This window comes from Sphaeramia orbicularis, chromosome 21 (assembly GCF_902148855.1).
Source record: "Sphaeramia orbicularis chromosome 21, fSphaOr1.1, whole genome shotgun sequence".
Classification (NCBI taxonomy): Eukaryota; Metazoa; Chordata; class Actinopteri; order Kurtiformes; family Apogonidae; genus Sphaeramia; species Sphaeramia orbicularis.
Genome location: NC_043977.1, coordinates 57,103,848 through 57,131,244, shown reverse-complemented (window position 1 = coordinate 57,131,244; position 27,397 = coordinate 57,103,848). Strand labels below are relative to the sequence as shown.

The 27,397-nt window shown below is 39.7% G+C and overlaps 1 protein-coding gene across 1 annotated transcript in view; it reads right to left on the bottom strand.

The window, feature by feature from the left end:
- Positions 1-27,397, bottom strand: part of LOC115412084 (collagen alpha-1(XVIII) chain-like) — a 201,760-nt gene that overhangs the window by 62,773 nt on the left and 111,590 nt on the right. The window lies entirely within an intron of this gene.

The following is a 27,397-nucleotide window of genomic DNA, read 5'->3' as shown; positions in this document are numbered from 1 at the left end:
TCTTTTTTTTTCTTATAGTGGATAATTTTTTGGGCTGTTGCACCTCTGGGTCACCGTATGTATAAATGATAAACTGAGGCAGAATATTGTTAAAATTGCACTTATTTCTGTTTTTTCATGTTATCCACATTGTTTTAAAGGACAGTTTGTACATGTAAACATTTTCATCATGTAAGGAAAGTTTGGAGTAGACATTATTTATATAGAATTATGTTATTATTGTACTGGTCCGGCCCACTGCAGACCAGATTTGGCTGAATTCGGCCCCTGAACTAAAATGAGATTGACACCCCTGGTCTAGCTGCACATCGACCAAAACTACCTGTAATTACACATTAAACATCATGGTTTATGGATGTAGATGGTTTTATGTAGATTCCAGCAGGATTTTAAATGTTTAGGAAACTTTTCGAGACAAAAAAATGGTCTGAAATGATGTTAAAAATGCAAAAATGTTCCTTTTTTAAGACCTTCAGATTACAATGCATCTAAATCAGGTGATAAATTAGCCTCTATCCAGTATTTTTGTCAAAAAAAAAAAAACCCAAAACCCCTGAAATATATGGACACATGAACCTAAAACTACAGTTTTATTGACTCAAAGCTTTTGCTGCTGTTAAACATTGGTTCCACTGTTGTGTTTCACACGGACACTTATTGTGACGCACAGGATCAACACAAACAACAAGAGAAGACGACAAAAAGGCAGAAAATGTACTTTTAGACTGTTGTTGTTACCTCTATATAGATATATTATATATAGCCTTTTACTTTGACACTTTTGGTGGTTATTGTTTCTGGTTCTAGGATAAAAGACAAGTTGTTTGTCATTTTTCAACATGTCTGTTTCACATTTTTATCTTTTTTTTTTTAGCTGCAGCTCTAGTTGTGTCAACACTGGTGAATATAATGTAGAATAGGCCTGTGCATATGCAGAAAATATCATAATATTCCAATAACTGTGACTGATTTTCAATTGCAATGAGAGTCACAGCTTCAGTGAGAATGTTTTTTTTTATATTTATTTATTTATTTATTTATTATTTTAACTACTTACATCTACACAGGAAAAATTACTGAGCATTTTTTCCAGAGCCAAAAGTATTTTCCTCTAAAAGAGTAAACTTGGCCTTATACTGAGTAAATTTGGTTCTATATTGAGTTTGGAGGGCTCTACCCAAAAAGAAGCTTTTAGTCTTTTTACAGAAGGACCACATGTTTGAGTAGAGTCAAATTATCTTCAATTTGAGTAAATTTTACTTGGGCAAATTTCCAGTACAGAGAAATGGATCATTTGTTGGGGCATCTCCATGGCATTATAATGCTCCATTAAGACTTTAGTAAAAAAAAAAAAAAAATTATTTGTGAGATTCAGATACTGCACCTGGCCACAGTGTGATATTAATAATGCAAATTAAGCAAAAAATGCCTCAAGCGCTTTTTACAGCATCTGTTTCAGAACCTTATTTAATTTAAATCCCAGAGACAGTTTCAAATACTGGAAAAAGGAAGGAAGTAACATTTGTGCATGTGTGGAACCCATCAGACTTCTGCTGCAGTTAAAAAAATAAATGAAATGAATGAAACCCACTGGAGTTTTTATTTGTTTGGGGCTTTTTTCCCGTTGGACTGAACTGATACTGAACCATGATGTCCACGCCGTGACTTCAGAGTCCTGTTACCCACAATTCACAGTGTGGCGTAAAGAAATGTACTGAGGGTGAGAGGTGAGGGCAGCACGGCAGGAAGGACACACACACACACACACATACACACACACATGCACACACACACACACACACACACACACACGCACACACACACACACACACGCACACACACACACACACACACACATTTACTGTGCAGTACTGACTCTGTCTACTTGGGCCATATTCAGTCCAATACTTTTCAACATGTTTTTGTTTTCATAGATTTTATTATTTGCATTATTTATTTATGGATATTTACATATTTTTATTCTATTTTATTCTGTCTACAAGTGTTTTATCTGTGTGTTTTTCTATTGAGACCAATGCATCATCATTTCATTTTTGCATCTATATTATTATAAAAGCCAAGTGGCTTCTGTGTGTGTGTGTGTGTGTGTGTGTGTGTGTGTGTGTGTCTCAGGATTTACACTAAATCCGTACGGAGCTGACTGCTGCAGTTTGTCAGACTTCAGTATTTGTGTTTGACTTTGTGAATTTGCATCGTTTCTGTACTTGCAGCTGTTGTCACTGGGCTGTTAGAGGGTGTTTGGCCCTTGTCGGCCACCATACTTTTCAGACCTTGAAAACACAACATTGAAATTCAAGCATTTTCAAGGATTTCAAGCCCCCATACTAACCCTGTTAAATGTGTATTTCCTGGTTTTAAGCCCAGTTTAGTTCAACTCTGATTAGAACAGGTTTTAATAGAGGCATGGAGTCTGTGTTGGAATCTGTGCTGCTCTGTGTTGTTGACGTGGTCATTTTTTTTCCCATTTGTTGACTGCATTTCGGTATCAGTTCAATATAGTGATGTTATCATGTAGAGCAGGGAACATGTGACCCACCAAAAGGTCCAAGGAGGACCATGAAATGAATTTACAAACTACGCAGACTGACCATGAGTTCAGGTTCCTTCTCTGTGGTCAGAACATTGGACTGATGGTCAGACTGGACCTGGTTTGGGTCTCTGACTCTATTGTCCATCTTGGACAGTGATCCTGCCTGACCTGGACCTGATCTGGACCTGATCTGGAACCTGAACCAAGGTTATTATTGTTAATGAAAACTATCAAAATGATGAAAACTAGAATTATAACAAGAAAAGCACTCAGAGAGCGCAGGCCTCCACCAAGACAGATCTGCCCCCCCTTCATGTTTGTTTGTTTGTTTGTCTGTTAGCAAGATAACTCAAAAAGTTATGGATGGATTTTCATGAAATTTTCATGAAATGTTGATACTGGCACAAGGAACAAATGATAAAATTTTGGTGGTGATTGGGGGGGGGGGGCACTGATCGGCCCTGGCAGACGTCTGCGCTGTCTTTTCTAGAAAAGCACTTGGAGAGCGCAGACGTCTGCCAAGGCCGATCAGTGGGGCCCCCCTGTGCCCCCCCCCCCCAATCACCATCATCATTTAATCATTTGTTCCTTGGGCCAGTATCAACATTTCCTGAAAATTTCATGAAAATCCATCCATAACTTTTTGAGTTATCTTGCTAACAGACAAACAAACAGACAAACAAACAAACACGCACACACACGCACACACACACACACACACACACACACACAAAGCAAAGTGATCACAATACCTCCTGGTGGAGGTAATAATAGCTAATTTTATCATAAAATCTGAAAACAGAAGTACAGAGGTACTTGCCAATTCTATTTTCTATTTTCTTCTATTTCTGCTGGGTTAAATCTCAGCCTTTTGGGCCCAAAAGGGTAAAAACAGATATTATCCTGACATTCCAAAGGTCTTCTGTGAACCTGTGTGACATGTGCTAAATGTCACAGCTCCAGGGCTCCCAGGGGCCAACAGCTGCCACCCCCCACCCCACCCCCATCCCCCTGGGTGACCAGCGGGGTCACTGCATAATATCTGAACATGTTGGAGTGGAGCACAAAGAGCCGAGTGTCTTCAGAGACCAGCACCCAGGCCTATTTTTACTGTTTTTGTTTGACATGAAACCTGTACAATGAAAGCCTTCACCTCTAATCAGCCGTGTGTTCTCCAGTTGAAAGAAAAAAGCTGTTTTTGGGAAAACATTTGACATCATGTTGAGCCCGGTGGATGCGTGCTTTGGTCTTCCACCTGCCGGCTGATGTGCCAGCTCTACTGCCAGGTTTAAAGGCCCCCCACTGGGCCCAGCGCTGGAGGATCAGTGAGGTCAGCGCCGGCTTTGTTTACAGCTGAAACACATGAGGGGAATGGTCTGACATCACATCTACCCCCCAGAGGCCGTCCTCTGAGGACCTGCTGACACTGAGGCACATTCTACCTGCTGTCAAAACGAGCTGATTCCACTGTGACTGTGGCTCCTCTAACATGTTTTCAGATGGAACTGGAGGAAGTGATTTTTAACTAGAAAAGCACTCAGAGAGCGCAGACCTCTGCCAAGGCAGATCAGTGCCCCCTGATCTAAGGGAAATGATAACTACATTTGAATGCTCTAATTAACCTTTAATTTTCTTAATTAATCTAACCATGATGATTAGGAAATACCATCTGCAGATCCCTCCTTAACATCAACATCTTTTTTTTTTTTTAGTTTAGTTTATTTCGAATATGCAACAAGACAAAGTAATTCTACTTAGTCCTTAGAAACAAAGCAGGCAGTAAGAAGTTATGGAAGAAAACAAAAAAACAAAAGTTATACCTATACATGACTTCATTTGCACATTCGAAACAGAGTGGGAGGAAGTAGAACTTAATCTAACATCTGAGTTAAAGAATTAAAAATTTATTATAAACATTAGCCTTAGCAAAAAAATCACAAATGTGAACATACCCTCAAACCTACGGAAGCGTATTGCATTCACACACACAAAAAAAAATCGTCTCTGTTTTTCCGAATTAACAAGATAATTATCTAGTAAAAACAGAGCCGAATTCTTATTTTTTCAGAAAACAGTATCTCGGTAATTCAGAAAAACAGAGCCAAATTTAATTTTTCTCAGAAAACAGTATCTTGTGAATTCGGAAAACCCAAGCCGATTTTTTAAACTTATTTTTTCTCGTAATTACGAGATAATTATCTTGTTAATTTGGAAAAACCGAGCCAATTTTTTTTGTGTGTGTGTGTGTGTGAATGCAATAGGCTTCTGTATCAAACTGTCTGATATTTTATTTTTTGTTAATACTTGGTAACTTTTGTTTATTGTATTGCACTTTTTTGTATTGCTATGATTACCTGATTATTATTTGTCTCAATACTTTAGGGATGTAATGATTACCGGTATAACGATAAACCGTGGTAAAATTCCCAACGGTTAGTATTACCGTTTAAATTCTAATTATCATAATAACCGTGTTTGATTACCGCACTTTGAAAACTCAAACTTGAAATGGAAAATGGTCCAACAGTGTCCATACGGTTCCATCTTTAATGCACATTTGTATGTTTGATGTTTACATGTCAATATTTGAATGTCTCTGCAACAGAAAGTACACTGTTCCTATTATTTTATTTGGGGTTTTTTTGGTTTGTTTTTTCAAAATACAACTTGGTTAAATTCTGTCAGTGTGTATTAGTACTTTTTGAACATTTTGAGCACAATTTCAACAATATCGTGATCATAATGATAACCGTGATAATTTTGGTCACAATAACCGTGATATGAACTTTTCTTATGGTTCCATCCCTACAATACTTAAATGAATATGTGACGCTCATCTCTGTTCAGTCATTCTACTTGTTAATTATCTCTGCTGCACGTGCATAAACACTCCGTCCGAATCTTCCACATGTGCTCTGAGAACTACAGATGCTCTCTTCTCAAAATGAGCGAACAGAGAATCCAGTCAAGCTGCAACAGGACTGCAATAAAAATACTTTCCAGTGTTAATTATGCATTTCCCCTCTGCCTGATGGGACAGACACTAGTGGAGCAGATTCACCAGCTGATGACACACTCATGAGCTCCTGCTGGATGTTCTGACACATTCTGATAGACCCCGCTCTACAATAATGACCACTATCAAACCTCTGGCATCAAACCACATTCTGGGGGCGGTCCCAGTCCCACTTTCACAACACCTGAGGTCGTTTGTCTATTCTTAAGTGTCGCATGAACGGCAGTAAACAATAAACTGTAATTTGCAGCAGGTCGACCAGATGTTTACTCAGATAAAGTCAGAATGAGAGCGCTGCAGGCTCTGGTCTGTGGGCCTGTGTTCACACGCCTCAGCACGGCTCCAATCACTGTTTAGGATCTGAGGCAGTGTAAGGCTGGAAGAGGCAGAATTCTGTGGTAAATCGATAATAAAATTCACCATGTGGGAAAAAAGATCATTCAGATTACAAATCCATTTGAAATCAGCCACAGTTGAACAAAGAGGTGAAACAATGGAAGCTACCGGTTTAGTTCAGAGTCGACAGGAGCCACGTTTACACAGGAGATACCAGACAGAAGGTCAGACGGTCATCCCACAGTTTTACCACCACTGACCGATTTACACAAAGAAGTAACAGAGCTGAGACAGGCTGCACTTTTACACAGCAGACCAAGGTTATTATCGTTAACGAAAACTAACGAAATGACCAAAACTAGAATTGAAAAAACATTTGCATTAACTGAAATAAATAAAAAGTATAATTAAGAGAAAAAAAACATAACTAACTGAAACTGTATTGTGTGTTTACAAAACTAACTAAAACGGATAAAAATTATAGATAAAATTCCCTTCGTTTTGTCTTTGTCAATGTCGGATTGATGTTAAAAGGATTTCTTTGTCTCTCTCAGTTTTCTGTGCTGTCTCCATACGACACTTTTTGCTCCGTCACTTGTGTTCACTTGTGGTTTCCAGTCGTCTTCTGGTCCCCACTCTACCTGGAAACATGGAGACTAAAGCAGAAGAGTCCTGTCTGGGATTGATTTGAATACGACGACAGAGAAGAAGAGAAAAGAGACGACTGAACTACAACTAAATTACAACTAAGCATTTAGAAAAAATGAAAACTAATAAAAACTATCAAACCTGCTCTAAAAACGAATTAAAACTGAATTAGAGAAAAAAAGTCAAAACTAAACTATAACAAGAAAAGCACTCGGAGAGCACAGACCTCCGCCAAGACAGCTCTGCCCCCCCCCCGATCACCACCTAAATGTAATCATTTCTTCCTTGTGCCAGTATCAACATTTCCTGAAAATTTCATGAAAATCCATCCGTAACGTTTTGAGTTATCCTGCTAACAAACAAACACACAAACACACAACCAAGCGATCACAATCCCTCCTGGTGGAGGTAATAAAACTAGACTATAATGAAAAATCCAAAACTATTAAAACCTTGCAGCAAACCCGTGTTTGGGAATCAAAGGGGCGGGGCCACAGCACAGCTATAGTGGGATGTAAAACTTGTGTGTCAGAAATACCCCGAGCATAGCGGTGTTGGCTCTAAAAACAACAATAGTGGACGAACAGAGCACAGGTATGTTTCTTTTCGATGTGGGCGTGTCCCCAGTTCCACATCTGTCTGCTGGATGTGGGCGTGTCCCCAGTTCCACATCTGTCTGCTGGCGTTGATATGTTTGTTTACTGTACACAGAACATGCTCATTTTTAAATCCCCCCAGCGCGGGGGTCGCACATGTAATACATCATCAAAACGTCCCACCGTGGTTGTGGAACCAGAGGTGTTCCTTTTCCGTAGTGCTCCTGTATCCTACTTCCACCTTTATCAGGGTTCTGTTCCTACCTCCAGAGGTGGAACCAAATGATCCACCTTTTCATTCACACCAGGGCTCTCAAACCCAGTTTCTTTCAGGTTCCACATTCAGCCCAGTTTGACCTCCAGTGGGCTGGACCAGTAAAATAAGAACAGAACAACCTAGAAATAATGACATCTGACAATTTTTTTATAAGCAAAAGAATCCTACTATATAATACACGTTCTGTGTCCCATCGATGTTGCAGCACAGGAGGGCGTTTGTACAGGTTTTCCACACCAAATGAAAACAAACATTACCTGACTATCTACCAGGCACAGTTTTATGTCCGTATTCAAATGTTGTGAGGTATGCTGGGAGATTTTAGCCTCTGTCTACTTTGAATTCTTCATCCCTGCAGTCACACTCCATTTTCGGAAGTGGTTCTGCTGCCAGTCATGAAATACTATAAATTGATGGTACTGAAATAAGCAAACGGCCTAAATGCATAATTGTGTCTTGAAAATATTCCTTAAATATCCACTCCCAAATAATGTGAACAAATAACATCACAACATTTTTTTTACAAAATTGCTGCTGCTCTTGCTGTGTCCATTTACAATCATGTATAAGCACTTTTCACACACAATGGCACCATGGGTACAATGCCGCCAGTAACATTAAATTATGAAATCATTTACATTTTATAAACTATCCAAACAAAAAAGATGTGAATAACCTGAAAAATGAAATTTCTGAAGAAAAATAATAAGAAATAATAATAAGAAAAATGTGATCAATATTTCTCCATGTGCGTTACAGATCAGATCTACCAAGACACTAAACAGGCAGAATGTTGTTGAAATTACACTTATTTTTCTTTAGACATTTCAGGTTGTTCATATTTGTTCAGGCTATTGGCGTTTTATTATTAAAGGAGATCAGAGTTTAATGTTGTTTGCAGTAAATCAAAGAGAAACAATTGGTGTTGCCATTATTTAAAGGCATGACGTCATAGTATTTTTTTCACATTAAACCAAGAAGAACATTTGGAGTCAGTATTTCTAGGTTATTATGCTGTTATTTTGAGGTTCGAAGCCCTTGACTGTTCATATCTTCTGCACTTTGTAAAGTCATCCCAGGGGCTGGATCGGACCCTTTGGTGGGTGATTTACACAGACGTCGTTCCAGAATAAAGGTGGAATATTCCAGAACAGAAGTGGGGCTATTCACTCTGAAACCGATCTGTATTTGTCTACGACTCAGTCACCTCTTGACATCTGCCCTTTTCATGACAGTTCAGTTAACTTTCCTTGAGGTTAAAGGTCAGAACAGACAAAATGTGGGCCTGAGGGCATGTATTAAAGCTGAGTTAAAAAGGAACATCCTCTAGTTCAGGATTTTTTAACCTTGGGGTCGGGACCCCACATGGGGTTGCCTGGAATTTCTAGTAATTGATAAAAAAAACAAAACAAAACAAAAGCAACTTACTAATAAAACAATATGTGGTGAGTTGACAGAGACAATCCCAATCCATAAAAGACAAACTGTGGTTGTGAAACTGCAGCACTGTGGTTCTGTTTCTGTGTCAAATGTTCATTGTGGTCAGTTTCAGATGCTGCAGCTCTTTCATAATTCATAGTTTCAGTTCTTGTTTGTTCAGTATTAATTGTCCTCCTTGTAAATCACAGCTGGACTGACTGGACAGATCCTGAGCCTTTGTGCAGTAATCTACACCTGGATTTGCTGCCTCTGTCCATAATAATATACATTATATAGCAGGGCTGTCAAACTCATTTTAGTTCAGTTCCACATTCAGCTAAACTGGATCTGCAGTAAAATAATAGAACAATATAGAAATAAAGTCAACTCCAAACTTTTCTGTATGTTTTAGAGCAAAAAAAGTAAATTTACATTATGAAAAGCTTTACATCTACAAACTATCCCTTCAAAAGATGTGAATAACATGAACAAACTGAAACAGTAAGTGTAATTTTAACAATATTCTGCCTCAGTTTATCATTTACACATGTTCATTATAACGTACAGATCACAGTGGATCTACAAACACACAAAACATTTAATATCAGGCAGAATGTTGTTAAAATTGTACTGACTTCTCTTAAGACATTTCAGGTTATTCATATTTGTTCAGGTTCTTCACATTTTTTGTGAAATTATACTTTGTTTTAGTGTAAATACATGAAAATATTTACATTTACAAACAGAAAAATTTGGAGTTGCCATTTTTTATATCAGCTAAAATTTCCTTAGGGGGTCAAATGAGTGTCCATTTTTGTCAAAAAAAAAAAAACAGTTGTCCTAAAGTCATAGAAGTGTGTGTAAATAATGTTAATCCATTAGTGCACAGACTACTGATATTCTCTGACAGTGGAAGCTCTATTTCCATAAATATTGGATTTGGAATAGCACGTGTATGTGAAAACTTTTGCTGGTGGACGGATGTGACATTACCCATGATGCTCTGGTCAGTCCCAGTACTTTATTAGGAATAAACTTCTAGACTTCCTATTGCTAATTGTGCTCTTCTTCATAAATGTTGGTATTGTGGATGTAAAACAATCCCAGCTGACACAAAAACACTAAATGTGTCAGTGGACGGATGTGACATGGTTGTTGTGGATCCCATCATACTGATGCTCTGCAGCCATGTCAGCGTTTACACTAATGATCCCTGTGCAAAAACTAGGAGCACTATTATTTATTGGATAGTTTAGCATCAGACTAAAGAGGAAAGAACAATCTAGAATTGTTCTTTGTGTCTAAAAATGCTTCTTATTGTAAAAGTGTTGATGTAAACAGTGCTGTGTGCCATTCTTCATGTATGTATTGGTGGAACAGAAGCAGGATGGATCAGCACCATACTCCAGATTGAACCTGTACAAATAAAACATGTGATATGGAGGAGAGAATCTGGGAAGAAAAACTGGGGAATCCAAAAGAAGAGAAGATTTGTTTTTCAGCTCAGTTCAGTTCAAATAGAACTTGTCCATTTGTGACATGAAAATATAACATTAATTGTGCTGAAATGGTTCATTTTGGAGCTGAAAACATAGTTCATATGAGCATCAACATGTTGAACAGAACTGAAATCCTGTCCATTTGAACAACTGTCATTTACCAACACAAAGTTCCTTTGGATTCACTGAGACTGATTTAATATGAACACAGACACACAGAAGAGCTGTGAGCACATGTGAGCTGATATGTTATTCTGATAGTATTTGACTGGTCTGACCCACTGGAGATTGAATTGGTCTGAATGTGGAACCTGAACTAAAAGGATTGTTCATGTCTTAAGTGTAATTTTTGCTTTTCACAAATTCATCCAAAGGGCCAGACTGGACCCTATGGGGGGCTGGATATGGGCCCTGGGCCGCATGTTTGACACCTGTGATATATAGACTAAATGTCCTCTAACATTAACCTGGATTTGAAACATAGTACATAATCAAAAAACAAACTAATTTTATTATAAAAAATGTCTGTTTTGAATGTCTGGGGTCGTCAGAAATGTGTGATGTTAAAATGGGGTCAGGAGTAAAAAAAGGTTTGGAACGGCTGCTCTAGTTTGTGTTTACAATGTGGCTGAAACCAAAGCAAAAACATCCAATTTGTTCAGAGAAAATGAGCAGCTGGTCATAAAAAAAGAAAAAAAAATCCTGAATGTGCAGATGAATGTGCGGAACATGTGTCTGACAGAGCCTGGTGTCCGTGTCCTGGCTTCATCAGGTCTTTTTCTGATCGTTCAGACATCTGACTGAATGCATTTGCCAACTGATCAGCAGGTATCTGTTTCCCCCAGCCTGCATTAGTCCAACCTGTCATCTATGAATCATCACTCACACTGAGCACATGTGCACTGTGGAGGTTTGGAGACGACCACAAGACTGCAGAGGTAAAGGAAAAGTGTCCACGTGAACCAGGAGCTCAGAGTTGGAATCACAATTATACTCATTTTACAGAGCATTAAAATATTAACAGTGGTCTACGCTGCAGCAGCACTGATCAGGTCTGAGCCATGTGGAAATGTTCAGACCTCCTGAAGTTAAACATTACATCCAGTGTCAACAGGACAACAACACCAGAGTTACACCACTTATATCAAAAGGACAGATTTCCTGTAGAGTGAAACACATGACTCTGAGCGGTTTTACTTTAAATCTAGTCCTGAAACATGTTTGTACCAAATCTGGTATGTGTTGATGAAGCCACATGCATGGGCTTATAATAATAATAATAATAATAATAATAATAATAATAATAATAATAATAATAATAATAATAATAATAATAATAATAATAATTCTAGTGGGAACAGTGTATTTACTAAAATGCATTTTGTTTCTGTAGTTGAATCACCATCAGTCCAGTTTGTAATCCTCAGGAGCATGGTTTGCACTGAGACTACAAAAGGAAAACACAACAAGGACTTCTATTATAGAATAAGACTAAGATTAAGAAGAAGAAGAAGAAGAAGAAGACGAATGTTCCATGTTGTAAGAATAATAATTTTATGACCACTTTTTTTTTTTTAAATTTTGCCAACAAATCGGCCTTTAAATCATGTATTCAATAATTTATTATAAGAACTAGTGGCATTTAACCCGTGGTGTCATTGTCCGATAGCGCCCTCCCATGGTGCAACAGCAGCATTGTACCCGTACACCCTCCTGTGCTGTAACATCGATCACACAACGATCACACATCGATGGGACACAGGGCGGGGCCAAAACGTGCATTATACAGTAGGATTCTCAGTATGAGCTGATATCAGCTGATCATTTCACATTCCTTATAAATATCGTCAGACCAGTAGGTGGACTGATCCAGAAGTTCCAAACTGGAAATGAACACAGTTTAATATGTGGATCAAAGGTTTGACCTTTCCACCTTTGGAATGCTTCTGTTCACAGTCTGCGTATTTTCAGTCCTCCTCAGTCATCTGAAACTGTACGGTCCACAAAGGACACCCATTAGCATCTGAAGTCCAGTCTGCCTTCAGCTTTTCCAGTGGCCTTTGTGAACCGCTCACAGCCTCCAGGCCGCTCAGAGCTGCTGATGAATGGAGTTCCACAGGGTTTATGGGGCTAGTTTGTCTTGTCCTGAAGACCTCACACTGACTACAAATGAAAGCAGCTTTGGACAGTTTCCTCTGGTTAGCATTCCACCAGAGGTGTTTTCTGTCCGACTGCAGTGGAAGCTCAGCTTCCCCTAAAATTATGAAAATTAAACGCTCAAATCTGTTCAGTTGTTTTCATTTCATTGACTCCAAATGTGTTGGAACACGTTCATCTCTCAGACCAGTTGGTTCGGAATCAGTTTGATCCCAGATCAGTGGACTGGATGTTGTTCACTTCTCCTCCATTCCCGTGTCTGTGTTTGTTCATTCCATCTCTGCTCAGTGCATTTGTCCGCAGACGCTCAGCGTCCATGCACTTCAATGGGACTGAGTGGAACTGCTGGAAACTGACTCTAAACTGGACGCTAATTGGATAAATGACACCATGTTGTCCCGCCCCCGGACGCTCAACGTCTCTGGGGGTGAATGGAGTTGTGGGCGGAGCTTGGCCGGGCCGGACACTGAGCTTCCACGTGCTGATTGGGGGATGGGTCCAAAGGCTGAATCCCGTTTGATTGACAGCTGTTTTCAGATCTGCTCCTTCACTGACACAGTTCAGTTTAATACCGTCACACATTCTGCTGGGAAATCACAGAAACCAAATGACTTGTTCATCTCTTGTACTGTAAATAAAACATACTCATTGTACTTCCTTGTTTCAATTTAACATAATTTCAACGTTTTCTTGTTTCAGTTCCATAATTTAATCATTTCTTGTTCAGTTTAATATGGTTTTGTAGACAGTTAAATCAGTCATACTGTTGGCTAGGTCAGAGTGAACTAACTCTCTAACAGGTGCACATGATAGCAGACAACACTAATGGAATGGAGGACGAATTTATGTTTAAATAACTTGATAACTTTCTTGATGTAAGCCAACAATGAGCTTCTCCTGTCTGAAAGACAAGGAGCTGACACTGTTGTGTATAATCCATGGGAAAACATCTGAACATCTGAACGGTGTGAAAACATGTGGTGGTTTGTGTGACCACGCTCCATCAGCAGTTCAAACATCCCTGGAGGCTAACCCTAACCTAACCCTAACCCTGCTGGAAGGCCAGTGCTCGGTCTTTGCAGTCACACTTCACCTCTGCAGGCATGAACAGTTCAATCCCATGATTGAGTAAAAATATCAAGAATCCTAATGCATTTGCAGCATGAACTATGTATTTGAGTTGACAGCACAAGGTTTGATTTGAGACGATGAAATGAAAACTGATTTAAAAGGGAACTAAATTCAATTTTGTCACATGACACGGTGGTTGAATTAGCTGTGCTGGTTTGATCCAAGTGTCAGTGTATGAGGGGCTGCTCTCAGCTTTAAGGGGAGCTGAAACTGTGTCAAGTTTCATCATTTATTTTATCTGGAAAAATTCAAACTCTTTTGTTATTCAAATGACAAAGTGTCCATGGATGACTTAGATCAGTGGTGTCAAACATGCGTCCCGGGGGCCAAATGCATCCCACCAAAGGTTCCAATCCGACCCCTGGGATGAATTTACAAAGTGTATAAATTCCACAGTCCAGGCTGTGGAACTCATTTTAGTGTCAGTTCCACATCTAGACCAATCTGATCTACAGTCAAATAATAACAGCAGAAGAACCCACACAAAAGAATGACTGCAGATTTACTACTCGGTTTGATGGAAAAAATAATATTACATTATGTCTATAGTTAAATAATGACAACTTCATATGGTTGCCTTTGTTTTAATGCAAAAAATAACATTAAATTATGAAAACACTGACATTTCCAAACTCTCCTGTACCAATAAAACGTGACTAACCTGAACAAATGTGCCCAACCTGAAATGTCTGTATTAAATTCAGTCCAGTTTGAACTCTTTTCTTCCTGTTCCTCAGTGTTTAGTGTCTTTGGAGATCTGATCCAGAATGCACATGGACTAATGAGAAGTGGAGGAAGAAGACTGGGAAAATTGTACTTCATTTTCTTAAGAAATTTCAGTTTTTTCAGGTTATTCACATCTTTTTTGTTTGGATAGTTTATAAAGTATTTTCATAATTTAATGTTTTTTTTTTCACTAAAACAAAGAAACATTTGGAGTTGTCATTATTTATAGGTTATTCTGTTCTTATTTTACTGGTTCGGCCCACCGGAGATCAAATTGGGCTGAATGTGGAACCTGAAAGAAAATGAGTTTGAGAGTCCTGACTTAGATAATATCACTGATATTGACAATGGTGGAATACATTTTCATCCCCTTAAAGGTTACCATAACACAAAGACAGTGTAGTTCCAGTTGTGTTCCAGTACTGGATAAGTGCTCATACTGGTCTGTCAGCAGGATGACACAAACACCACTGCACCAACCTCCACTAAACTCCACTAAACTCCACTAAACTCTGTGGTAGGACAGGACACAGGACAGGACACACATGTACTGAAAGTAGAGATGCACCATAACTATCGGCACCGATAATTACAGGTCCAATATTGAAAAAATGACGTCATTCAGATAATTCTGAAAATGTAAGGATTCACCGATAAATACAGCCCATAATAATAAATCTAAATTGCTTAGATTTGGTGCATTTCACCAGTACAAAGTACACATTGTTGCCTTGGCAACCGCCATAAAAACCAAGACGAAGAAGAAGCAGAGGTGTGGATCAGTCCATTGTTTGTCAGTCAAAGGGTTTTCAGTTCTCAGTTCCGTACTCTTCCATGTTCATCCTTGTCCTCTCCATATGGACACGATAGAGACGAAGCTGAACGAAGCTGAATGTGTGAAAACAGCGACAGTCGATCATCAGCAAATTCAGTCTGTGACAGAAATAGAAGTGAAAACCCCTGGACTACTGTCCATCTGAAGCAGACCCAGGCTTCAGGTTCTGGACTACTGTCCATCTGAAGCAGACCCAGGCTTCAGGTTCTGGACTACTGTCCATCTGAAGCAGACCCAGGCTTCAGGTTCTGGACTATTGTCCATCTGAAGCAGACCCAGGCTTCAGGTTCTGTTGAAGCCTTTATTGGTCTATTAACAGAGTTTAACACTGACTGGAAACAAGAAGAAAACAACTGGAACTATGGAAACTATTGGTGTTTGTTATCGGTATCGGTTACGAGAAACAGGAAGTTATCGGTTGTACAAAATAATTAATGTCCATCCCTTTTAAACAGCATAACCATAAAAATGTGTCTCCTCAAGGCTCCACTACTGTAATGCCCTTCTTTATGGGATCCCCCAGAAACAGCTGCAGAAACTCCAGTCCATTCAAAACAGCGCTGCCAGAATCCTCAAACATAAACAGGAACACATCAGTCCCATTGTCCAGAACCTCCACTGGTTACCGATCCCCTTCAGAATTACTTATAAGACCCTCCTCATCACCTTCAAGTGCCTCCATAATAACACCCGCGACCCCCTCCAGGACCTGCACACCCCTCACACCTCCACCCAAAGTCTCCGGCCCCACAGCACCAACCTCCTCCACCCCCCAGAACTAAACTTCGGACCATGGGTGACCGGGCCTTCTCCCCTGCCCCCCCATATCTGGACCTCCCTCCCTGACCACCTCAGAACTCCTCAGTCCCTGGACTCCTTCAAAAAGGGGTTAAAAACATTCCTGTTGAGACCAGCTTTGTATGAGCCACCATGATGTTCTGTTTTATTCACCTAGTCTGTTATTCCTGATACAGTATTTGATTACCTCCACCAGGAGCTTCTGTTTTGGCCAGGGTTTCTTTGTTTGTCTGTTAGCAAGATAACTCAAAAAGTTATGGATGGATTTTCATGAAATTTTCAGGAAATGTTGATACTGGCACAAGGAACAAATGGTTACATTTTGGTGGTAATGCGGGGGGGTTACTGATCTGCCTTGGCGGAGGTCTGCGCTCTCTTTTCTAGAAAAGCACTCAGAGAGCGCAGACCTCAGCCAAGGCAGATCAGTCTCCCCCCCCCCCGATTACCACCTTAATTGAATCATTTGTTCCTTGTGCCAGTATCAACATTTCCTGAAATTTTCATCCAAATCTGTCCATAACTTTTTGAGTTATCTTGCTAACAGACAAACAAACACTGGGGGGGGCACTGATCTGCCTTGGTGGAGGTCTGCGCTCTCCAAGTGCTTATAGTTATTAATATTATTATTATTATTATTATTAGTAGTAGTAGTAGTAGTAGTAGTAGTAGTAGTATTAAAAATGGACAAGTTCTGGAGTTATTTTACCCATTCACTACTGGTCCATACTAACTCAGAATGGTAACAGTCAGTAAAACTAAAAGGGTTTTCACAGAATTCTAAAATCTGCCTAAACAATGTTTTTTTTTAACTCATTTCACCTGATAAAGCCAAAAGCTGTGAATCAGATATCACAGTGAAAAACACATCAAAGTTCAGGAAGGAGACTGATGTTGGCTCATCCTGTGGACTGAGCTGTAATTCTGTAACCACATAAAGGAAGGTGGATCTAGCACAGCTGGAACATCTCCTCTTTGGTGAAGGTGAATATAGGATTGAAGTTGTTTCACAGTTTTTTCATATTTACGTACAGAACTTCTAAAGCAGCATATCCTGCTGCCGGACCCTTCAACCCTTTAATATCCACTCTGTTCATGGATTCCTCAGACAAGTTCATAGGATTACAGTTAGAACGGAGGAAGTGAACAGCAAAGACGCATGTATTCAATAAAATGTTTTGGAGGAAAATCTTCATTTTCTTTGTTTAACATGTGGCTGAAACACCACCTAAACTCTGTCCGATCATCCATGGCTGAAATGTAGGTCTAACTCCAACATGTCTAATCAGTCATAGATGTTCAGAGGCATAAGACCAGGACATGGAAGACAAAGGAGTGCTTTAGATAAGACAAAGGCAGTGGGCTTTAAATAGATGATCGGAAATGCTGAGCTGCTACTTTAGTTCTTAACAAACTCCTGAAGTGTCAAAACGTGGCCATAATCCAACTGAGGATGTCCCAGTTCTGCTTGAATGTGTTTTCCAACACAGCCTCATCACTTCTCAAAATTATGGATAAAATTCCCTTTGTTTTCATCTTTGTCAATGTCGGATTGATATGAAAGCGATTTATTTTGCTCTAGCAATTTTATCTAGCGACACCATACGACACTTTTTGCTCCGTCACTTGTGTTCACTTGTGGTTTCCAGTCGTCTTCTGGTCCCCACTCTACCTGGAAACATGGAGACTAAAGTTGGGAGAAAGCAGCAGAGTCCTGTCTGGGATTTATTTGAATACGACGACAGAGAGAAGAGAAAAGAGACGACTGAACTACAACTAAACTACAACTAAACTAAAACTAAGCATTTAGAAAAAAAACAAAAACAAAAAAACCATCAACCTGCTCTAAAATGAATTAAAACTAACCTGAATTAGAGAAAAAAAATCAAAACTATATAAAACTAAACTAGAATGAAAAATCCAAAACTATTAGAACCTTGGTGTCTACTAATACTCAACATGTACCTTCTAACTTCAGCTGTTACCATGATGTTTTCCAGTTCCTATCTCTGGTGTTCGGTGTCTAAACTCAACCAAACCTTGAACGACGGCTTGGTCACAGTTTAATTGATAAGCTTCTTATTCTGTTGTTTAGGCACGCAGACGTTCTGAGCATTTTGCATCGTTTCACTTCAACTACTTAAACTGACAGAGTAAGAGTTTCTCATCCTGCAGTTTCACCTTCGGGAACTGAGCAGAATAAATTGCATTTGACCTCTGGACCCTGATATGAATGATTGCTCATCTTTCAAGCAACCATCTGGTAACCATGGAAAAACATCATTAAAAGAGCTATTGTGCCTAACAATCCTGGTGATCCACAGGGTACCAGTGCGCAGTAAAAGGATCAGATCAGACTCAGGTTTTACCTCTGCAGTCTTCCCACACAAACTCTCCCACATCCGTAAAGCAGCAACAAGCAACATTCAACAGATTTATTTCCATGCATCAACTATTATGTGGTTTTTTTTTTTTTGCACCGGTGCAGATGTCCTTTCTTTAGTTCTTCCAAGTAAAAAACCATATTAAACCCAACTCAAACCAATGATTCATGACACATTCTTGTATGACAGCTCATAGATGTAGTAAGGCTGGTATGAAGGCCCAGAGCTAAATGAGAGTGCCCTCCTCCCACACACCAAACCAAACCAAACCAAACCACTGGAGCCACAGATACTGCAGAGTGTCTGAAGCCTCCCAGCCCTGCATGGTAGGGGTCACCATCAGTGGACCAGAGGGGGTCAAAGGGCCGGCCCAAAGTAGGCACACATAAAAAAAAACAAAAAAACAACCTCCAGATAAAATTACAAAGCTCCAAAGTGTCCACATAGCCCATAGATTACAGAGCTCTGGGAAACATTATCTTGGTCATTCATGTGAAACCTCATTGAGCTGAAAACGAAGCTTACCGCGCTGTTAAACACTTTTAAATATTTACCAGAACAAACCCAGGCTTCTGCAGGGACGGGACCAATGAGCACTGTGCAGATCAGCCTCAGCTACAACTAGTGAATAAATGTGCCCTTCAGGGACATGAAAGATTTGTCAGTTCAATTCATATTTACCTCCGCCAAGTGGAACGAAGGAGGTTCTGTTCATCTGGGTTTGTCTGTCTGTTTGTCTGTAGCAAGATAACTGAAAAAGTTATGGACTTATTTTCATGACATTTTCAAGAAATTGTTGATACTGGCACAAGGAAAAAAAGGATTAAATTTTGGTGGTGATCGGGGGGGGGGGGGGGGGCAGATCTGCCTTGGCGGAGGTCTGCACTCTCCAAGTGCTTTTCTAGTTTAAACCTCCTCAGACCCAGGAAATGTCAGCAAAGTACAAGCTTTTTTTGTTTATTATTATTAAATAAGTGCCTATATTGGAAACATCATGATTAGGGATGTAACAATGTGAAAATTTCATATCACAGTTATTGTGACCAAAATTATCACGGTAATCATTATTATCGCGGTATTATTGAAATTGTGCTCAAAATGTTCAAAAAGTACTGATACACACACTGAAAGAATTGAACCAAGTTGTATTTAAAAAAAAAAAAAAAACAAACATAAAATAATTGGTACAATGTCCCTTCTGTGTCAGAACCATTCACATATTAACCCTTAGTGGTCTGAGCCTATTCTGTCTGTTTTTCAGTCCTTTTGATTTTGCCTTTATATACTATAGAAACAAATGTTTACTATACCCATGTTTGGGATCTGTTTTTCAGCACAACTTCATCTATTTCATCTGCCTACTTTTTTTTTCACTTTAACCTACTATAAAAACACAGAAGGACAGAAAACACACAAAAAAATATAAGATCCGATTTGAAAAATGTATATAATTTATTGCATAAAAACACACAGATGCTTAACAAACCTTTCACAGACTTTACAAGTGAATATTGGTTCCAAATATTAGGTAAAGAAAATCAAAATTGTAATAAATTCAAACTATACTCAAATATTTGACATAAAAGCAGATCTTTACATAGGGTTTTCCCCTAAAAGTGTGATAATCAAACACAGTTATCATGAGAATTAGAATTTAAACGGTAATACTAACTGTCTGTAATTTTACCACCGTTTATTGTTATACTGGTAATTGTTACATCCCTAATCATGATGCAACAGTTTTTTCAGATGCAGTTTTTAAAATTTTCATAGAATGTCCTTTGTGGTGGACAGTTTTCTTTTCTTTTTTTTTGTATAAAGTTGTGAAACTCTTGTCCACAAGAGTTGTGAACAGAAAACCCAGAGCTGGATCTGAGGAGGATAAGGATTTTGGAACAAAATTTCAAGCACTGAAGTGACCTCAGAGAGGGAAGAGAAACTACTAACAATGGTATTTGTTGCATCAAGTGTGTTTGAATTTAACTGATAAGTCATGTTGAAAGATATTTAAAATGTCACATCAGTTCAGACTAACGTGATAAAAATATCTCAGTTACACCTTAAGGATAATCTAGTAATAGGTGACGCTCAGCACACATTTTAGATGTGAACTAGAAACACAGAAACTGCCTGAGGATATAAAGACTGCAACATGAAAACACTGTTTTGTTTTGGTTTTTATTTTCTAGTGTCTGTTTGCAGTTTGAGAAGTGCTCAGTCTAGAAGTCATCTGTTTTAGTCTGCGTAGAAGAGTCCTAACACCTGTATCAGACATTATCGACGTGGAGTTGTTTAACCGGAACACTCCTTGTATGGAAAAGCCTACCATCGCCTGTCAGTTATTTAGTTTAGTTTATTGTTTGATCCCCATTAGCTGCTGCACACCACAGCAGCTCCTCTTCCTGGGGTCATTAACAACATAAAAACAAAGTACCTCAATTTCCCACAACTCACTCAACAAACAGGATGTACATACACTCAGCACAACATAAAACCCAAAAATCAACAACAGCACACAATACAAAATAATTACAATAACAATGATAATACTAACAACAACAGAAAAAAAATAAATAAATAAACCAAAAAACAGAAACAAAAATAATAAAACAATAATAATAAAAATAAATAAATAAATGAAAATTAAAAAAAAAAAAATTAAAACAGCTCCACAACAAACAAAAAAACAAACCGTCTAGATGATGTCACTACAGGATGTGCAATAGCTCAGACAGTTATTCTTGGGTAAATATGAAAATTCTCAACCTTTTAGAAAAACTAACTGCTTGAATTGTCTGAAATTAAAAATTGTGCCAGTGTATTCCATGCTACCATACAGATACAAAGGTAAAAGTGTTCAGTACAGGTCTGTTACTTCATCTCAGAACCAGAAGGACATGGTGTCTCTCCAGTCTGTCACTGAAACCAGCTGTCTGACAGATAAACGCTGTAAAAACACACAGAGACCAGAGCTCTGAGTGGACAGGACAAGCTCAACAGCATGGGTTAGGCTGCACTGCCATCCCACAGAAAAGACTGTCTCTAATAAATGTGTTAGATCCACAGGTCAAACCACAGGATAGTCTCATACGAGTCACCACACTTTACTAGAAAGAAGGAGCTGAGTCACTCTTATGTCCTTTTAGTCACTGAGGCCATGCACTGTACGTGGGTGGGTTTATTGAACTGATATGCACATGCATTCTGGTACTATTCATTATTATTATTTTTTTTTTTAAATAATTATACCTCTATTCAAATCAAACACAAACACCTTACCTGATTAATGCATCTGCATCCCTGCATTTTAACATGTTATTTCAAACAGACTTCATTTGTGCTGTTTGACATGCCTTATTAATTAGATCTGTGTGCGTTTGAACACGATAATCACAAGCACATGAGATCAAAGATGGACACAACCAAGACTGCATAAGACTCTAAACCAAAGGAAGGGCCTTGACTGACCAATGATTTCTTCTACATTAAATGTTTAATCTGTGCATATGTGTCCCTTGAGTACAATGATGTTCAAGTTTTATGAACCGATATCCAACTGAAAACCACTGACACAAGCAGCACCGTGTCCTGAGCATGACAGCCGAACTGGACCTTTACGTTCTCTGACACACATCCTGCCGTAAGACCCATACTGGACTTTCTCCATGCCACATAACTGTGTACAGAGGCAGGCCCTCCCTCTAAAGGCAGTTCAAGTCTACTAGAGTTCATCTACAACACAGGTGTCAAACATGTGTCCCGGGGGCTAAAACCGGCCCACCAAAGGGTCCAATCTGGCCCGCCAGATGAATTCACAAAGTGCAAAATACAAAAATTACCCTGAAGATATTAACAGTCAAGGGCATCAAACTCAAATAACAGCAGAATAACCTAGAAATAATGACTCCAAATGTTCTTCTGGGTTTAATGTGAAAAAAATTATATGATATTATACCTGTAAATAATGGCAACACCAATTTTTTCTCTTTGATTTACTGCAAAGAACATTAAACTCTGATCTCCTTTAACAATAAAATGTCAATAACCTGAACAAATATGAACAACCTGGAATGTCTAAAGAAAAATAAGTGTAATTTTAACAATATTCTGCCTGTTTTGTGTCTTGGCAGATCTGATCTGTAATGCACATGGAGAAATCATAAGTTGAGGCAGAATATTGATCAAATTTTACTTATTTTTCTTCAGAAATTTCAGTTTTTTCCAGTTATTCACATCTTTTTTGTTTTGGATAGAAATAGTTTCATCCTTTAATGTTATTTTTGTACTAAAACATTTGGAGTTGTCATTATTTATAGGCTATTATGCTATTGTTTTCCACTGGAGATCAAATTGGGCTGAATGTGACCCTGAAAGAAAATGAGTTTGAGAGCCCTGATCTACAGCTTCCTCAGTTTTAAAACACAAAAATAGAATTTTGCACTGAAATAAACTGCACAAAATAGGAACGTCAGTAGCATCAGTCGACACATTTGGTACATCCTCGTTTGCGTTAAAATGACCTTCACATCAGAACAACAGGGGAAACATAGACATGCGGTGGTTAAAGGAGAACGGGCATCATGCTCGTTAGTTTGTAGCTGAACGTATTTGAAACACAAGGACTTACAAATGAACACTGTTAATCACACTGACACGGTGTTCAGACTGAGGGGAACACCAGTTATTGGGTGGAAACACCGTACAAACTGGGAATAAGGGGGATTTTGAAAACCGCTTCAAATTGAATCTCAGTTGGGATTCATTTGAACCGGTGATTACCTTTGTGGTTACTAACTGACAAGCACTGATACCCGTGGGCCTCCTGGTCTGGTAGAGTGTGGCACTCCACAGGGAGGTGTCCCTCATCCAGGAGTGTCCAGCAACTGTCCTGCAACACTTTGCAGAAACTCCGGCAAGGCAACACCGGGACCTGAGAATCACACTGTGGTACCAAGAGAAGGCAGAAAAACCACTCCAAACTGTGGTGGCAACGGGAGCTCAACAGCCAAGCCCAGTCGTTCAGGAGGGCCCGGACTTCCTCCACACTGCTCTGATTAAGATAATTAGGCACAAAAAACCTCTGCCCAGCCATCGAGGAGCAGAAAGGAAGAGCAGAATCCACAACTAAGCAACGGGAATGGTCTGCAATCAGTGGTAATTGAACTACAGCTGTGTGGTTTTCAGTTTGTATCAGGTTACTAACAGTCGTCTGGGTAGTCAGAGTATTTTGGCTAGGTCCTTCCTCTGCTAACACTGTCGGCCTACCTGGTATTGTTTGATTAGCCTGGTCGTCACTGGCTAAAGTCATTAAGGTGTTCTCTGGTCTCTTGCTAGAAACAGTTGGTCGGGTTAAGGCCACCGTTCGGGGACTAGTTAGTGTTTGGATTGTAGAGGACACCTGTCGATCAAATAGAGCTCGGTGCGTTCCTAAGACTTGGTTATCTAGAGGTTCCTGGTAATCTGGAGACTCCCCGCTGCTATTTGATTAACTTCCTCTAGTTGGTTGTTGTCCGGTTCCTGGGTCGTCTCTACAGAACTGTTACCGAAAACTAGGGTTAGCGAATCTGCTGAAGTCGAGTTTTCAAAAATATGTTGTGGAATTAACGTCATGACCATTCCACCTTAAACTACTGTTAAATGTCGTTCTGAGGGATCCAACATGGACGGTCCCACCTTCACCCTCATCTGTCCTATTTAACTGGATCCCATCAGTGTCAGATGGGACCCTGCCTGGACTATCTACACCCCTGTGATCAGAAGATCTGCTCCTTGTGGACTTCCCCAGAAACCCCTGGTGTTTCAAATCCAGATGACAAGCCACTTCCTGATTCAGATCTCAATCCAGAACCAGGCCAAAGACCTGACCCAGCGTCTGAAGGTAACTCAGACTCAAGCCCAGGTCCAAGTCCGGAACCACTTCCTGCAAACTTGAATGCTCAGATCCTCCAGAACCCTCGACCCTTACAGATGTGCCATTACCAGGTGATTTATGCCTGTTGAACTCCCTCCGCCGGCCTTTCCTGCTCCGGTCTCGCTCTCCCGTGGGGTTGTGGGTATTGGAGTCGTCAGTTGAAGAGCCTCAGAAGTGTCACCTGACGTCGACACCTCGTTTTGGATCCTATTTCCCTCATCGATGATTCCTTCGCCGACCCTTGCGAGGTTTTCCGGCGGCTGTTCTCCGCTGCTGCCGGACCCCTCGTGGTCCGGCGTGGGGGCTAAAGTGGTGGTGTCGGTCCAAGACCAGAACCAAGCATCAGAGCCCAGCGCCCCCAGGGCCAACAGGAACCAAAGCCTACAGTGAGTCCTCATGTTCAGCAGGTGTGCTCAGAGTCCCACAGGGAACAGGGACATGTCCACAGCAGATCTGACTCTGGGCCTCACACACTTTTACTCCAGCTCCGGCTTCACACACACTTTTACTCCAGCTCCGGCTTCACACACACTTTTACTCCAGCAGGCTCAGAGGAAAAGTGAGGAGGAGCGCCCATTCAAAGGAGTAAAGGGGGTGGGGGGGCAGCAGGAGGAGGAGGTGGGCTGCACATTGGCTGGAACTGCAGGATTTCCCCTCCTGACTCCTCCTTCCTCCTCCTTCTCCTTTTGTCGCTGCAGTGAAAAGCGATCTCTCCCGCTGACTGATACCTCAGAGTTATGGCAGCCCTGCCTTTCAGTGTACAATCCTGATGCTTTCAGAGTTTACAGACAACAGCAATTTGTTCCCTTGACTTGTTTTCTTTGTGAACACATGATAATAAACCGCACGTCTACGTTTAAGAAAACTAGTGGACTGACAGTGTAAATTCAGAGTGGCTGGACACATGGAACTGGACTGAGTCAAGGTTAGAATAGGTTTGGATTTTTCATCATAGTTTAGTTTTATTTAGTTTTGACTTTTTTTTCTCTAATTCAGTTAGTTTTAAATACTTGTAGACAGGTCTGACGTTCTATTAGTTTTGGTTTTTTTTCTAAATGCTTAGTTTTAGTTTTAGTATTGATTTTGTTTTTTTTTTACACAAACACAAAGTTCCTTTGGGGATTCACTTATACTGATTTCTTATGCACAAAGACATAAATAAGACCTCTGAGCAAATTTTAGCTGATATATTCTATGAACATGTTTGCATATGTGTAAAAAAAAAAATAATAAAAATATTAAATACAGCAGTCATGATATAAATAAAAAAATAAATAAATAAAGAAGTGTTCATTGAACACAAACCTCCTCCTTCCCCCTGAACGCTGTGCATGTGTGGATCGACTCTTCTGCTTTAACTTCAACAGTTTCCAGGTTGTTCCATACACAGAAACAGTTGAATCTGGTCCCAGTCATGTGTCTGTCCAATTAGATTCAATTCACATCAATATTAGAGTTCTAATTTTAAATGTGTGGTAAATGGGATTTTCAATGTTCAGTGTAAATGTCCACAGAGTCCACATTCCACAGTGGATGTGGACGATTTAGTTCCAGATACAAGAGATTGTCTAAGCTACAGTGGATCCAACTGGAGGAGAATCGGAGTCGTTTTGAATTTTGGATGAATTTTGGAAAATGTCTCAATGATGACAGATGGAAAACTGGTAGAGGTTGTGACCTTGCTGTGACCTGGAACTTTGTCCTACTTGGGACCAAAATGGGATGGGTTGGTCCCAGGGCCTAGGCCTATCTGTGGGGAAGATCTGGGAAAGATGGGTGGAAGAGTTTTACACTAAAGATGAGAACAAACAAACAAACAAACAAACAAACAAACACACAAACACACAAAGCAAAGTGATCACAATACCTCCTGGTGGAGGTAATAAAATTAAACAGTGATAATTTGTAGGACGTGTCCCTATTTTCCAGAAACCATAATGTTCATATACGGTTCCCATAATTGTACACCCATTCTCTCAGTAATTCTACAGTTTCACATTTGGGACCCAGACTGTATGTGTGAAACTCCAACCAACCAGCATTTAGGACTGGATTAGTCTGGATCAGAAACTCAGATTTAGTTGAACCACTTTTCTTCTGAAACCATCTGACTTACAGACCAGTGCTATGCGTCCTGTGGTGTTGGTTTTTCAGACCAGTTTCCATCCTGAACTGTGGGTTGTGTATCTTTGTGGTTCCACTCTAATCAGTGCCTTCCTTTTCTTGTCCAGACTGGTTTCTCCTCTGCCTATAGGATCAGTTGACAAACATCTGCTAATGGAGCTTAAAAGCCATAAAAGGAACAGAAAGTTTGTGCCATTGGCTTTCTAATAAGACTGGGCTTTAAAACTAAGCTCAGCTGTTGATAGAAAAGAACTGCAGTCATTTGTGCACAACATGCCACTGTCCCTGTGAAGCAAGTTCCACTAGCTTTGGATGTTTCATTAGAGTTCAGTTTTATTTAGTTTGGACTTTTTTTCCCCCTCTAATTCAGTTAGTTTTAATTAGTTTTTAGAGCAGGTTTACTAGTTTTTATTATTTGTTATTTTCTAAATGCTTAGTGACCTCCACCAGGAGGTACTGTGATCACTTTGCTTTGTGTGTTTGTTTGTTTGTTTGTTTGTTTGTTTGTTCTCATCTTCAGTGTAAAACTCTTCCACCCATCTTTCCCAGATCTTCCCCACAGATAGGCCTAGGCCCTGGGACCAACCCAGTCCATTTTGGTCCCAGTAGGCCAAAGTTCAAGGTCACAGCAAGGTCACAACATCTACAGTTTTCCATCTGTCATCATTGAGACATTTTCCAAAATTCATCCAAAATTCAAAATGACTCTGATTCTCCTCCAGTTGGATCCACCTGTAGCTTAGAACAATCTCTTGTATCTGGAACTAAATTGTCCACATCCACTGTGGAATGTGGACTCTGTGGACATTTACACTGAACACTGAAAATCCCATTTCCCACACATTTAAAATTAGAACTCTAATATTGATGTGAATTGAATCTAATTGGACAGACACATGACTGGGACCAGATTCAACTGTTTCTGCTGTATGGAACAACCTGGAAACTGTTGAATTTAAACAGAAAGAGTCGATCCACACATGCACAGTGTT